This window comes from Ursus maritimus, unplaced genomic scaffold (assembly GCF_017311325.1).
Source record: "Ursus maritimus isolate PB19 unplaced genomic scaffold, ASM1731132v1 scaffold_20, whole genome shotgun sequence".
NCBI classification, from domain to species: Eukaryota; Metazoa; Chordata; class Mammalia; order Carnivora; family Ursidae; genus Ursus; species Ursus maritimus.
Window position 1 is genome coordinate 14,063,788 of NW_024424453.1, and position 17,261 is coordinate 14,081,048.

The 17,261-nt window shown below is 33.4% G+C and overlaps 1 protein-coding gene across 3 annotated transcripts in view; it reads right to left on the bottom strand.

The window, feature by feature from the left end:
- Nucleotides 1-17,261, bottom strand: part of LOC103681437 (TSC22 domain family protein 2) — a 49,061-nt gene that overhangs the window by 14,521 nt on the left and 17,279 nt on the right. The window contains exon 2 of one of the 3 annotated variants that reach the window (XR_005836543.1): nt 7,300-7,458. The exons of the other annotated variants lie outside the window; for them this stretch is intronic. The gene's annotated coding sequence lies outside the window, so the exon portion shown is untranslated. The remainder of the gene's footprint in view (nt 1-7,299; nt 7,459-17,261) is intronic. 3 annotated transcript variants of the gene reach the window in all.

Below are 17,261 nucleotides of genomic sequence, written 5' to 3' on the forward strand. Positions count from 1 at the left end.
AAAGCTTACCTTTTCACTTATGCCCAATTCTTAAAGGTACAGAGATGTTATTCATAATAACTTTATAGAAAAAAGCGTAAGTAGTTGTATGGACAACATATTTGACAAAGTAAAATTATATCAGGCTAGCCCTTAGGATTATCTGACCAAAACCTAGCTTCTGTTCCTAGGTGATTAACTAGTCTTTGTTATCTTATGTCTCTTCCTAATCTGTCTCCAAAGTCCAGGGATAGTAATAAATAAAAAGGAAGATTACCAAGGAACTGTTTCAAAAGAGGGTGGACTCTTGATTTCGGCTCATGTCATTATCTCAGGGTCATGAGATTGAGCCTGGAGCCCATGCTGGGCGTGGAATCTGCTTAAGATTTTCTCTCTCCCTGTCCTCCCTCTCCCTCCAGCTCACACTATCTTAAACCAAACCAAACCAAACCAAACCAAACCAAACCAAAACAAAACAAAAAAGCATAAGCTTCAGAATTAGACAAGCTTGTTTTAAATTCCAACTCCACTACTTACTAGTGGGATGATCATAGCAAGCTAACATACTAAAACCAGTTTCATTGTCTGTAAAATGGGATCATAGTTGTACCTACTCTAAAGGATTGCTGTGACGATTATGAGATTTTTGATAATAATAAACACTAAAAACAAATAATTAGTTCCTTTTATTGTTTGGATCAATTTGGACTGACACCGCATATGTAAGGCTTGCTATCCCAATGTATCTCAGATTGCAAATGAAGCAGTGATGTACAAATAAAAATCAATTATAATTAGTATTAAGAAACAGTCTTTGTATTTACACCTCAACCAAAGAATGAAATAATCCTAGTTATGCCTTAAATTTATTTGATTCCTTTGTATTAAATTAGTCAAATGTTAAGGCAGTCACGAAATATATGCTCCAAAAATTGTTTGACTTGAGATTTAAACTTACATCAATATTTATTAAGCACAGCATTCCTGTGGATTGAACATTAACGATTATTTAGAATAAAAAGTCTTAATTTACTGTGGAAAATTTTTCCAAAGTCCACTGATATATTACTGAATTTATTTCAACATAAAAATAAAAAAAAAAGTGTTTAAATATCTCCCAAGCCTTCCTTTAGTGTTATATGAAATTTCAACAATTAAATATTACTAAAAACAAATCAAGAGTGGGACAAGTACTGCTTTGGTTCTACACTACACATTATTCTAGTTGAGAATCACTGCTTTAGAATTACTTAATTCAAAAAGAGATTCTGGTATAGACAATGAAGGAAAGTATAATGTAGCACTACCATAAAAGCTAAAGGGTTATAAAAAGTTTTTTTCACTGAAGCAGAACTATACTCAAATAGGTAGATTTTCACAGTTGTAAAGTTTTTAACAGCTAACTTTTTCTCATTTCATTGTAGATCCAAGTCCTCAAATTCTTCTAGGTAATAACAATACTGTAACATAGATATAGTAAATGACAGAACTTTACAATCATTTGTACACCTCAATGTGTATAAAATCATTTATGATGAATTCCAGTCTAACGTGACCTGAAATTTGATAAATCACTTAGATTCTGGAGCTAAGACTGCCACCTGAAATGGAATGCTTCACCTACACTCTCTTTGCTCTCTTCCTTTCTTGATTCTTCCATAAATGTTTTTGTTGTCTCTATTTAATGTTCTTCACCCTGAGTTAAACCACAAAGGGAGGAACTGTGTTCATCCAGAGGGTCTACTAATTATAACACTTTGCATAAAATTGATATTAAACATTTAATTGAAGAAAAAGATAGAATAAAATAGTATTTAATATGTTATCTAATTATATTTTGTAAGTTAGCATAAGCACATAAGCTTATGTTATGTGGGGCTAATCATGCCAGGAGAAAGAACTAAGAAATTATCCAGCTATTTAACTATTAGAAACTAATGAAAAGGGCAGGTAAAATGGGCAAGCCTCCTGAGAAATTTTTTCTCCTTGACAAAGACAGTTTAAATAAAAAGCCAATAAACCTTTTCCTGTGATATTCCTTGCATCTGGTTGTTACTCACTGAAGAGGAAGAAAGTGTAATAGTTTCTACACAACTGTCAACTGAAGTAAGTAAATAGAAAAACGGTTTAAGTTTGAGGAATAGAATGGCTAGAGTTCCATGGACTTTCAGGTTACTTTTGACAAAATTACACCAGTGAAACTTAGCAGATTCATATACAGATCATGGTAAAGACAAAACTCATAGAAGACCTTGTGGAAAATAAAGTGGACTTTAAAAACTCTTATCTTTTGGATAAAAACCTTGACTAAGATCTTTTTACATTAGAATCATGGATTTAGGGAAAATAATTTTGTGAACCCAGTGAAAGGCTTAATTATATAATCATACATAATTTATCTGTGGGTTCTCTCAATTGCCTGATATCATTCTCCACAGACGATGAGAATCGAATCTAAAGAAAAGAAGTGAAAAAACCCAACAGCTATCTTGAAGGTGGAAAGAGGAGGCCAAAGTCTTACTAGTGTAGTTAGGTTAGATAAAGAAGACAATTCATATGGCCATGCCTTTAAGCATGTCTCATAGACAAGTGAAAGTTCTAAGTGAACTAGATCTAGGAATCTGAAGAAATCCAGATGTACAGTACTTTATTCTTTTTACACATTGCTGGATCACAGCAGTATACAGGAGTCCTGTGAAATCCTTGCATCACCACTAGAGTCAATACTTATGGTGGAAAAAACATCCTTGTGATCTCTAAGATATTAAGCAACGTCTCCTTATCCATTTTTGAAAAAGAACTTTAGAACTACATTTATATTAACACCAATGACTTTTGGCCATGAACTGTAACCCATATTCTTGATTATGGCTGCTATGAAACCACTGAACTAGAGAATGTTCTCAGTTGAACGTTGACAGAATATGCAAAGCAGCTTATATTTTTACATGAACCTAATCTCCTTCCTAATGTTTTCAGTGATGGCAATCATCTGATTTTTCTGCTCCACTTTTAGATTCTCTGTTGTACAGAAAGAATTTATAAAAGGTTTAAACATACAATGTAAAAAAAAAAAAAAAGCAGCACAGGATGCCAAGATAAACATCACTGGAGGTGTTCAAAGGCTAGACAACAACTGAGAAGCTATGTTTTAAACATGAGACAAATATGAGACAAACAGTTGGAATAAATGACTACTAAATTCCCTTCCAACTCAGATTTATAATTCGAGACTCAGAAAATAAACTCATAGGTGATTATCAAATAAAAAGGCTTTGGCTCTGGAGTCACACCCAGGTTTGAATCCCAACTCTATCACTTTTATAATATAACTTGACACAACTTACTTATCCTCTCCAAACACTAATAATAAGACCAGACAAGAGTATTCAGTGAGATAATGCATTAGTGTCTGGCACATATTAAACATTTAACTTATTAATGATATAATCTGTATTAGTAAGGCATAGTGGTCAAAATCTAAATATCATGAAATATACAGGGAACACTAACTTAGGAGTGAGGTGATATGGTTTCTACATTTGATTCTTGTCTCTTAACTGTATAGATAATTTCTAACATTCTTTCCAGTTACTAAATTTTATGATGCCACATTCTAGGGGGATTTTAATGTATTTAAACATTTATCAGATGCTCATTATGTGGACACATCATTGAATAAACCATACACTAGAATTTATGAGTATACAGTTGAGTGTAGGAGATAGGTAAGTTAGAGGTGTCATAAATGCTAAGACAAGGCAAGACTTTAGAGGGTGCTTTGGGGAAATATAATCAAGATCAAGGGTCAGAAAAGAATGTTTAGTAAAGGAAGTGCCACAGTTGGGTGGAGAATCTAAAAGGACAGACACACATAAAATGTTCTAAGTAAAAGGAACAGCACATACAGTTAGCCATGTTAGAAAACTCAAATAATGAAGACCAGTTAGAAGGTTTTGCATTTCCATGTAAGAAAGGATTGTGCCCTGAATAGTGATGAAAGAGATGGATAGGCTTAAGAAAAACTCACAGTAGACATGGCAGTACTTTGAAATTAACTGGCTATGGGAGATAAGAGAAGTTTGAATGTCAAGGAGAGATGCCTAGGTAACAAGTTTGAGCATCTAAAGCATATAGATTTTTGGCTTCCTACAGCATACAGATGACACTTAGAACCATCTACATGTTCTAGCATGATGAAGAATGTGAGAAGAGGATCTCAACAGCATCCTGAGGACACCAGTAATACTTAAAAGAACAAACAGAAAGGAAAAGACTGCCAGGCGACTGGGAAGAAATGAGAGGTAGAATGAAAAACTGGAAGGGATGGTGTTCTAGATATCAAAATTATCAGTCCAAAATTTAAAACCTATGACATGTCAGTCATAGTACAAATCAGAAAAATATTTGAAACACTGGAAACCATTTAAAAACTATTTAACTGTGATTGCAATTGTTAATATCCATGCATATGTACTCAAAGTCTGGAAGGGAATATACAAACACTGAAGACAGTCACTGTGTTAAAAACTTGGATTAGGTGTAATTGTTTATTCTATTTCCCAAACATTCCAAAGTTTTAGTTTTGAAAAGGCAAATATGTTACTAATAAAGAAGCTGGGGTACAAATGTCTTTTCTAAAAAAAAAAGACTTTTAAGATAGTATTTTCATGTTCTGATGACCTATCATGTTGTTGTACACTTTAAACCATGGTCTTGAAGAAATTAAGTTTATGCTTAATAAGGCAGACTATTTCAACTAAACTGAGAGAGAGTAAACAAATTCTTAAAGTTTTACTTGTTTTTGTTTTAAGCAGCACTATTACTGTGGATTTAACTTTAAGTCCTATTTAGACACAGGAACTTTATTATAAACACTTAAAAATTAGAAAAGATTTTACACAAAGCAAGTACTCAATTAAAAAAATCTATGTAACTAAAATATAAATTTTGTTGCATACATTTTTTAAAAGTAAACATAGAAAACGTATCTTTATAGAATTATTCACAATTAAGGGCAATGGGAAACTGACATAACACTTACTAGGAGGTTTTACATGTGATTCATTCCCCTACTCCAATAAACATCTGCAGCTCAAAGCAGATTTTTAAATTGCTTCCCCCGAATGTCTGCTATCTATAAATCTTAAATATTAAGGGGTGAATTCCTTAATGGTTACACTTGGCACAATACTATTCTAGTAAGTACTAAAACTTTCCTAACACATATATATTTGCTTATAATCACAGCATTAAATTTCAGTAGAAGGTGTTTTCCAATGTAATAAATACTTCATTTTAAATTATAAGAAATTCACCAAATTTATTTTTTTGACAGGTGCTTTAAAAGATGGTTTTATAATAAAGGATGACCCATTGCTACTTAAGTTCAAAGGAAATCAAATTTATATATTCACATCTTCACTCAATATAAAATTCTCCCTTATCCTGTAAGTTCCCCAGGGTTACTCTCGCATACCAGCATACAACTGAGAGCCATGGTTCCAGTTAGAAAGCTAGATCTGAATCCCAGCTCCACCACTAAATGGCATTGTGACCTGAGCAAGTTATCTAATCTCTCTAAGCTTTCAATTTCCTTCTCTGTAAACTGAGGGTACTGATAATATCTATATAATACAGCTGTTGTGAAAATTAAATAACATGCCCAAATACATAGCATAGTGTGTGACACACAGTAACCACTAGGTAGCAAAAATAAGACTACTCTGTGGAGAAATCCAATCAACATTTGAGCACAGAGACTGACAGTATGAAATTACTAAACTAAAAGTGGGTAAGTTCTCATCTGTTCCATCAGTCTAATAATCATTTATAATAAACTAGCCTTGGATAAAATTCTAAGAGTTACAGAATCAGTGTACTCATTAAAAATTTCTTTCCTATGTCATATAATTGGGTATATAACAAGGCTTATCTCTTGTTAATACATTACATCTTGTATCTCTTAGATACATTCATTAGCAATGTTATTCAACTGCTTTTGAAAATCTGACAAATGCTCTGAAACTTTCACCAAAAACTGAACATACATTATGTTCCATCCAGTATTTCACAGAGTTCATGATCCCCTTTGAGGGATCATGAGGCCGAATGACTACTAAAGATGGATATCCTACACTAAAGAAATTAGAAATTATTCCCCTAATTCCCAAGTTATGTAGAGTTATTATAGCAACTGAAAAAAATAAAAAGTTTATAGGATCCAGGACAATTGTTATTAGTTTGTTGTATTTCCTTCCAAACTACTAACGATTGCAATTACTGTTTTACAAAATTTAAGTTTATAGAATATGATCAAAGTCATGGAATACCATATCAGAAACAATTAGAATATCATTCAAAAGACAGGACGTGTATGTGTTTAAGGGAGGGACTGACTAACCCGGAGGGTTAAGGATAAAGTTAGAAATAGATATGGTAGCCTATTTGATAATTTCAAATAATTTTTGATACACTTACAGGATAGGTACACCATACTTTAATGAAAATATTAATTCTACAACTGTATGACCTAGACATATAACTTAACCCAAGTTCTTTTTTTTTTATCTGCAAAACATGATCATCTTCAGATTGAAGATTAAGATCTCACCCTAGTCCAAACTAACTGTATTATTCGAAGAGTCCCCTACAAAATACAGCTGTGTAAAACAAAGCAAAATAAGAAGCTATATAAAACAAGTTTTAAAATTTTTGTTTTCCAAGCAGAATACAATGCTGAAAGGAAACGTTTTATTTTCAGGACATACAAAAAAAAGTCTATTATTGACTTCTAGTATATGATTTTCATTTGATATTGGTTCTCAAGGTAAGAATTGAGAAAATTTTCCTGGCTTTATTTTTACAGACATCTAGAAGAAAAATAAAATCCCAAAAGCAAAGTAATTTAAACTATATTTTATGAAGAAAATGGATGCAAGGGTTTTTTTTTTTAAATAAAAGATTAACATATTAGTTCTCAAGTATCTCCTGTGATATAACTAGAAAGTATTTGGGGCTCTTAACTACACTGTAAGCATCTATAGCCGATGCCATAGCAATATTTAAATAATGTTTATGTAACACAGGATGTCTCTATTTTTTAAACTGATTGTTTATTAAACACCACTGCAAAGATATGGCCTTCAGCCTCATGAAATTTTGAAAGGATTACATACTCCCAAGTATTTAAAATTCCAAGTTTGAACTTATATTTAATACTATACTCAGTTATACAATGTGCTCATTTTGTTCATAAATATTCATCTCAATACAATAACATCAGGTATAATACATAAAATCTAATCCATTAAGTCTTACCAATTTATGACCTGATGAGACACTCTTGTGGACAACATTCAGTCCTTAGAAGCTAGAATAACCCTCCAACCATGTGAGGGCATCACAACTTTTAAACTTTCGGCTTTCGATCATTATTATGTCACATTCCTCCTCCGATGCTGAATTCTAAAAAAAATTCTAGCAAAGAGTTTAAGTAAATAAGTGTTTTAATCAAATAGCCTTTAAAAATCTTTTATAGCAAAGTTTTATGTTTTACCATGATTACACAACTGATATTTTGTACTTAAGTATTTTTTTAATGTAAAATAATTTCATATTTAATCTGGATACTTCAAACTGTAAATGTCAACATGGACTTTCAGGCCATCAGGAATACTTGTTAGTAAAGACTCAAGGAGAAATGGAACCAATTAAAGGTTTAAGATCATGATCCAGAAATTATGATTTAACACCATAACATGCTACAGACAGTTCTGTAGTCCTATAGAATGGCACTTGAGTCTATTATCTGGTTCACATCCATATGAATTTCTAGACTTCTAACACAGGTGGATGGATCAGTAAAAATCCATACTGATCATTTAAATGCTCAAGACAGCATTCAATTTTTATACCTAAATCCTAGTCTGTCTCTACCACCCCCCAATTTTAAAATTAGACAACATGATGAAAAGAATAAAATTTTATTATGCATTTTATATAACAGACATAACAATGTATCCTGTTCAGAAGTGGTCCTACAGCTTATTTGTGTACGGGCAAAGAACAAAATTAGGGGTAGGAATATTTAATAATGGTAAAAATTACTTCATTAAGAATAATCTTACATTTATTAAATTTTTACAAGAAAGCTTTCAATTGGGCATCTACTTTAGTTGTTGATGGGTAATATTAGTAACATTTTCTGTGCAGTATAAATACTCATTTCTGTTTTTAATTGTCAATAATCCACAGAAAAGGCAACCCACATATTTATGGGCATATCTTTGCCTGAATTAACCCCCTAAATAAAATGGCATAATGGGGCAAGGGGAGGAAAGGAAGCCATTACTGAGGAAGATCAATAAATGCAAAGCTATAGAAAACTCAAAGACAGCATTGTAAGGAAACTCTGTAGCCATCTCCAGAAATATAAGACTGGAAATACAGGGGGTTGGAATTATGCTAGTTAATGGAATTTTTCTATTACACATGGTCTTTAAAAGTCTCCCACACAATCTCAATGAGGATTTTTTTCCGACTTACAAATGTAATCTTTCCAAATGTAATCTCACAACACATTTGACTTCAATAAAATCATACAACTTTACTATCTTTTGTCAAAGCACAGCCTTATAATGTAATCACCTGGTGAAGGTAAAAACCCATACTGATGAGGATAAGTAGTCGTTTAAAGTTGTGGTCATTTCATCAACATATTACCAAAACATTTTTAGCAAGTTTTTATGCAACTCTTGTCTCCTATCAACCAAAATACTACCATACTTAAAAAAATTATTTGGATTATTTACTCGTTCATGGGCCAAGTCCCATGAGAAGATACAAAACCCAGCCATATGTAGCAGTGTATATGCTTCCTGAAATATATGTATCTGTAATGCTGGTAATTTGACTTGTCTGTGCAGGCTTTGATGAACTGGCCATCTGAAGGGCAGACTACCTGACCCTCTGTTAAAGGGCCTGTCAACAATAAGCACTGTTACGACAAATGCCTGGAAAGCCTCTGGAATACAGAATTAAAACCAGTCACATAAAGCAAATTTAGTTATTTTCCTATGAACTTTACAGAGAAAATTTTTAAAGGGTGTGTGCATTATACAAATACATGGTAAATTTAGGACTTAAGAGCTGTACTACATTTAAAAATACAAAACTTCCATTATCAGATTTTTCTCCATCATGCATTTTCAAAATTAGTTGCTGCCAAGTACAGGGGTTACCTTTGAAGGGTTTCAATAACTAAATTCGAACATGTAGGAAATTTTTATTAAAAATTTGAAATAAAAGTGGGTAACTGAAGTGTTTGTAGATGAACACAGGATTAATTAGATATTCTTAAAATTTTAATTTAAAATTAGAATTCTCCCCAAAATGAATATTTAGAAACTTATTCTAATATATCAATCATAATCTCCAATCTCTGGCAAGATTGCCATCAAAAACAAATCCTGAACATTTCCCATATTATCATTCCATTCTTTAATTTGTGAGGAGGAAAAATCCTACTTGAGAATGAGCTACTAAAGTCGTATGGTATAGTCCAGCAAAAACTAGGCTTAAGTTTACCATTATTTAGCTAATTTTATGGCAAATTTATACTGATAGAACAAAGAGCACAGGGGCAAAAAACGTGGATGATCTGCAATTTCCAGGTCACCTGAAAACTGATATGGGAAATCAAACAAACCTACAAGAGTTCCTAAAGGAACCTGCTATTTGAATGAATGTGCTTAGCTTTGTTTGACACAAACTTCAAGTGTAAACCACCTTTCAAAAAGTTCAGTACACTGTTTTGAAGAATCTTAGACTTGATAAATCAATGCTTGCTTCCCTAAATGTCAGAAATGCTTATTTTTTTAAAAGGAGAAAAAGGAGAAATGGGGCAACCCTGTATGCTCCCAATAAATTACGTATAGTCTTTCCATAGATTACATATTGGGGAAATGAGGCTAGGAATATCAAAGATAAGCTTATGGAAAAAAAAATTAGTCCAAACGTATCTACTAGAATAAGAACACTGAAAAGACAATGTGTTCTAAGAAATTCACATATAAAAAGACATACACAATTATGGATGAGCCAAGATACAATTTAAGATGATTAGCTATGTTAAAAACTAAGTATGAGAAATATAATAAAAGGTGTTTAGCATGTTATGCATCATATCAAATGTGCCTATCAGTGGAAGAAATGCAAAATATATGGCTTAAAAAATTTCATTTATACAGCTTTGGAAAATACCCCTAACAAGACAGGTTATTGATATTTTAATAGATCATGTTCATTCACAAATGATTTTAATCCTTATTCTTTCAAAAGGAGTGGAAACAGCATATAGAGTATTAAAAGAAATAGAAATCGAGGGTTGGGACAGAAGACAAAAATGGAAAAAACAGAGTAGGTGGAAGCCAGTTACTATTACTCAAATACATATGTGGTAAGGACTGACAGGCTTTCTTAATAGAAAGCTGGATATCTGACTGAACTTTTACTAAGAACAGCTAACATTAAGAAATATAACTACTCTTAAAGATAGCGTCACATACTATGCTTTTAAGAGTTATTATCTCCTTTATTGAAACAAAGCATGTATGACCATTCCAGTAGCATCACATACTATGCTTTTAAGAATTATTATTTCCTGGGGCGCCTGGGTGGCTCAGTCGTTAAGCGTCTGCCTTTGGCTCAGGGCGTGATCCCAGAGTCCTGGGATCGAGCCCCACATCAGGCTCATCCACTGGGAGCCTGCTTCTTCCTCTCCCACTCCCCCTGCCTGTGTTCCCTCTCTCGCTGGCTGTCTCTGTCAAATAAATAAATAAAATCTTTAAAAAAAAAATATTATCTCCTTTATTGAAACAAAGCACGTATGACTTTTCCAGATACATTTAGCAACGTTTTCTGCACTAAGTTAGCAATATCTAAAACAGAAACAGATGCTGCAAATAAACTTTCTGAAGATCAATAGTTAATAGTCACTGTGAACAGAAGGAGTGGGATTAGTCACACAATACAGCTCTTTTCCCTCGTTACCCTTCAAATAGTGTGTAGACCTAAGGAAAGAATCCATTCTTTATCTTAACATACCACCAGGTGGATAAGTAGTAAGATACATTTTTGGTTTCCAAGACACAAGTTACATGCAACACTATTTCTGGGCCAAATACCACAATTAAAAACTGAAGAAAAAAAAAATACAAGGAGCACCTTCCAAACCTTTGTTATTTACAACCAAGACCTTTAAACTTTGGAAACAAGTAGGAAACAAAATGGCATAAAAATGCTATTTCTTAAAGATATATATCAATGAATATATGTATTCTAAATTACTACCACCTGTTTAAATTTATTTCTGTCAAATATGAAAATGTTTTAGACGTAGTTAACCAAAACCTAAACGGAGAAGCTAATTTTGGGTAAGCTAATGCATTTAAATGCTTTATATCATGATCACAAAAATCTAATATATATCTTGATTTGAGTGATTTAGAATATTAGTACAAGTGCACACATGCACACACACAGAGAATGCCAACTAGAATATAGTCAGTCATTTCTCATCTACGTTCCAACCCGAATTAATGAAACAAAAAAATAAAATAATTCTAAATATTTCTTTCTTCCCAAAAGGTTGCCAAACTATCTGCAGGTTTAAATACACTCAAAGAAGTGTGAGTTTAAATTTTTTAATTGTTGAAGACTGGAAGGAAAATAAAACAAAACAGATGTTATGTTTGTTCTGGTTCAACAACTTCAGGCTATATATTTAAATATCCTTCTCATCTGAACAAGGTCAGTAGGAGTTCTTTTCTTAAAAAGCTTTTCTACAGAGTTCTAGATTCTGCAGAAAAAAATAAATTGGGTTTAGCAAATTAGTTTACACACTAATTCACACATACAAGTTTCTGTCCTAGTCAAAGGTCTGGTTTACTTAAAACTATTCTGGTGAAAGGCAAAAATAAATTAACAACAACAACAAGACCTTACCAACTATTTTCACCTATTTCAACTGTTTCTCAAATTTCACCCTGAAAATAATTACCATGACTTTTCAGAGTAGGCTGTGATGACTCATGTAAAGAAAATTCACTAACTAAAGAAGGTGGTAAACACATGAGCAGAAGCATATAATGGATGAGCTGTCAATAATTTCTCTTTATCAATTCTGAAATCTGGTTATGTGATGAAAATAATGTCAGCATGTCAGGTGTCCCATTTCAACTTGCCATAGCAAAGCTAAGAGAGAAGAAATGCTTAGGATCCACTAAAACACCGCATCAAACAATGAGATGCAGATCTATGGTTAAAAATCTGGCAGTAGATAATCAACCTTAACTATCAGAATAGAACTAGGAGGATACAACAGAATATAAAGGATGGCAATTACATAATTTGTAAACCCAAGAGGTGACTATAAAGGTCTTCAAATTATACTACTCTTTCCAATTCCAGATAATTAGAATCCCAACTTCATACATACATGTAAAAATCACATACAGACAAAAATTGGTACATGAATACACTTCAATTTCTGTTCTAAGAGACACACCCACATTAATATCCACACGGCCTCCTCCTCTTGCCATCATCCGCACCTCCCAAACTCTGAGAAATAAAAGACATCCTCATAACATTTTTCCAGCCTCAATAGTTCTTTCAGCTGAATTTTAGGCATCTTGCCTATCTCCCTTCCCCACCCCTTATAATACAGACTTTAAGTCTACTCTAATTTAAACTTTAAACAGTCCTACAGAAGACTAATACAAGAAAAGTATTTATTTATATATGACAGAAGGAAAAAAGACAGGTGTTTGATAATTAAATGTAATGTGTGATCTTGTATTGTCTCTTGGATGAGGTAAAAAATGGTCATGAAAGACATTACTGCAAAGACAACTGCAAAATCTGAATATAAACTGTATATTACATATTAGGTAACAGTATATCAAACCTGAATTTGCTAATTAAACTACTGTTACATTAACAGAATCTTCTTAGGCAACATATGCTAAAAGTTATTTTTGGGCCAAATGGACAGGATATCTGCAACTTACTCTTAAATGGCTCTTAAATAATATGTTAGGATAATAAAGCAAGTATGACAAAATGTTAATGTTCAATATCCATAAGATTATTGAAGCTTTTCATTATTCTTGTAATTTTTCTGTGAATTTGAAATTTTTTTCAAAATAGGGGTTCAAACATTTCCCCTTCTTTTTGGTTAGTAAATAATATTCTCAGAATCTTCTAGGGTCTAAGATCACTTATCCTCTTCAAGGCTTCTCCTGTTCTCTAAAAGTACATAGTGTTTCCCAAGAGCCTGGTTTGACCTTCTTACTCTACTCTGCTCACTCTCGGCAACCTCAGCCTTTCCTAAAGCTTAAACTCTAAAATAATAATAATAATAATAATAATAATAAAGAAACAAGTAAATGGTCTTCAATCTCTTCTAGCCTTAGCTTCTCTAACAAGCTGTGTGTCTGAAGCTCCAGTTGTACCTTGAGTATTTCTTTTTTTTTTTTTTTTTAAAGATTTTTTATTTATTTATGTGACAGAGAGACAGCCAGCGAGAGAGGGAACACAAGCAGGGGGAGTGGGAGAGGAAGAAGCAGGCTCCTAGCCGAGGAGCCCGATGTGGGACTCCATCCCGGAACGCCGGGATCACGCCCTGAGCCGAAGGCAGATGCTTAACGACTGCGCTACCCAGGCGCCCCTACCTTGAGTATTTCTACCTTGACTTTCCACCAGCTCACTCATCCAAAAGTAGCTAAAACCAGAAACTCACTATTATTTTCACTTTTCCAAACCAATTCTTTCACTAATACTTCCTAATGGTACCACCATTTCCTCAATTAGGTTTGAGACTTCAGAGTCAAATTTTACTGCTTTCCTATCATATTCCTTGTGTTACATCATCGTGTAATTCCAACCTTCTGGTAACTATTCTTTCTTCCTCTCCATTGCCTCATTCAGGCCTTCATTACCTTTCTATTATCTTTGGTCTCTGTCCAATCCAATAGCTCTTCTCTGTTGTCTTCAAATGATTTGTGCACCAAATTTAACCATCCTTATCACATATGCCCTGTACTTTCACAGTGGCTCACTGTATTCCTAATTGCAATTCTCCCTTTCCCTCAGGTCTTTAACTCTGTATGACCAAATTCTACCCACCTTTCAGGTTCCAACGCAAAAAGTCACTTCCTAAAGAAGCTTTGACCAATACCTCCAGCTGTACTTGAGAGATGTAAAATGTTTGAATTTTAATGACAGTTATCACTTTCAGTCCTGTGATGATGTTCTTACCTATCTTCTTCCATATCAAGACCCAGCTCATTGGTTTCCCTATTGTGACCACCACTTAATTGCCTCTGATATGGGATTCTTTCCTAATAGTTTGCTAGTCTTCCATTCCTTAAGCAAATACACAGCTCTTTGAGGTTTTCTTTTAAGTAGGCTCCATGCCCAGCATTAACTCACAACGCTGAGATGAAGACCTGAGCTGAGATTGAATCACTTAACCGACTAAGCCACCCAAGCACCCCTTTCAGGTTTTCTGATAATCACGGACAATGATAGCAGAAGGAGCTCAATTCCAGTGCTAACCTCTTCTTTCTCATTTAGAACTAAGTGGGGGGAATAAAACTCTACAGAATAGGGATTTTAAGTCATTGGCTTTAAACCTCATTCAAGGTCAACATCCTTGACAGAGCCAGGAAGAGAGTTATTAATTGTATTAATATTAATTTGTAGTGATGGCAAGACTATTTTGCAGGGATGTATCTACTTGCAGAAAGCAAGCTCAGCCTCTCTTGAAACACGCCCCTGGCTATTCAGATAGAGTATAAAGAAAGTAGTTTCTAGTTACCTTTGTATTTAGAGTAACTATCCTATAGCAATGGAGTACAATAGGTCTGTAACCATCTTTTCCTGTTTTCTTCTAGTTATAAAAAGATGGCCTAAAATTACATTAGCCTTTGTGACGGGCCTGTCACTTTCTAATAAACATTGTAAAACGCAGGCAACTAATACATCCAGGTATTTTTTACTCTACCTATTTAACTGAAATGTCAACGTTCCTGAATTTACATAAAGTTCCGTCAATTCCTCAATTTCTTCACATTTCAGACTGTTAAATTTATAAATGCTAACATCCAATAATAGCTAAAACTTCCTGTTTTAAAGACTGAACATTTTATTAGCATGTCCTTAGGATTTTATATAAATCTGAGATCCAGTCCTAAAAGTTGACAGGTCACTAAAACTTTGTCCTCTAATTTCATGTCTGATTATCCTCTACTGGGTATCGGTAACTGAAATAGGCCGAAAGTAATCACATAATAAATTATGTAAGTACTAAGTACAAATTATTAGAGAATATATTTGGGGTGCTTAAAAAATAGTTCAGGTTCATATCCTCAAGGTACTTCTAATAAGTAGAGATCATCTACCTAATAAGGAGAGAATATTTGACTAGTAACAGTCTCCCAACAAGTAACTCACTATGGTGATTCTTAAGAAATTATGTACTGCTGACCCTTTAATAACACAGGTTTGAACTGCACAGGTACAGATAAATAAAGATTTTATTTATCTTCATTGATGTACAGTTGACAGTTATTTAGTTTCATGTGTAAACATAGTCAAGAGAGTGATTCAACATACATGAATTTTTTTACAGTACTAAAATGTATTTTCTTTTGTGATTTTAGTAAATTTTTCTTTTCTCTAGCTTAATTTGTAAGAATACAATATATAATACATATACAAAATATGTGTTAATGGATTGCTTATTTTATTAGTAAAGCTTCCAGTCAACCGTAGGCTATAGGCAGTTAAGTTTTGGGGGAGTCAAAAGTTGTACATGGATTTTCAACTGTGTAGGGGGATGGGTGGTGTCAGTGCCCTTAACCCCCACATTGTTCAAGTCAACTATAGTTCAGATCTACAACTGTGCAGAGCCATACAGATGAATCTCAAACATTGGGTGAAAGAACACAGACACAAATTAAGGAGCTTACAATATTTTGTGTCTTCATCTGGGTTCCTGGTTACATAGGTACGTTCAGTTTGAGCTGTACATTTATGAATGGTACACCTTTCTAATACAAATTATACTTTAATAAAAAGATTTTTAAAACGTCTTATTACTGAGCATTCAAAAACTAGATTAGCTAAGTTCTGAAACCTGAGTTTTACCATCTGGGTTAGCAAGTACTGGTGGGTGTTAATGATGTACCCAAGCTTCTTGAAGGATGAATAAAACAAAACAAATTATCTCATACAAGCAGCTTATTTCTGATTTACTCTTAACTTCAAAAATGAAATCTCATAAAAGCAATGATAGGAAATACTGAATACCTGTTTTCTAACACAAAATACTTGATTTAAACAAGAACTTTTTAAAATCCAGTAATTTTTAAACTAGATGTAAATAGACGTAAGTGAATAATCACTATAAAAGACAAAACAATTTAACTGAAATCAGGTAAGTAGTAAAAAGACCATAAACTCGGACATTCATTTTAAGCTAATAACCCACGTGGCCACTACTACTTTCCTTATTCATTTCTCTTTAAATATTGGTGCTATCATAAGGAAGGACAAGCCAACTCCTGGGGATAGTGCACCTAGCAAATGTTACTCTCATCTGTTAACTACATTTATGCATTTTCTTTATTAAGGCAGAAAGACTGTACGTGTTTATCAATGAAGTTTATATCCTGACAAGCTATCTGATTTCCTCCTTTAGTCTACCTGAGCAAAAGTTTCTTCCTCCCTAGTGCTCCTTTACCTTACTGAACTGATATATACGAGAGGGTAAATTTGTTTGCTATAAATTCTTACCCTCAGCTTTTTCGCAAAGGACTCCCAACAAGAGCCTGTTCCCCAGTGATCAGTAAACGAAGTTTCTAAACTAATTTTGTCAATGTAACAAAGCAATGCCAATAATTAAGTTCAGAACTGTTCTTTAAAGAAGAAAAGTAGACAGTCAAAATTTAAAGTTACTATTCTGAAATGCCAATAGGTAGAATATCACTAAGTATCCCTATAGTAAGATATCTCCAGAAAGCTAATTACGGAAACTACATTATTCATTTTAATAAACAGTCGATGCAAACATTCTGCACTTCCTAAGAAAGGGCTGTATTATTTTTGAGCTGCCAGTATCAATTGTCCTTATATTGGGCAATGGTTTCAGCTTGATTCCCTGAGTACTCTGCAAATGACAAATGGGGAAGACAGAGAACAATGATAGCACCTAT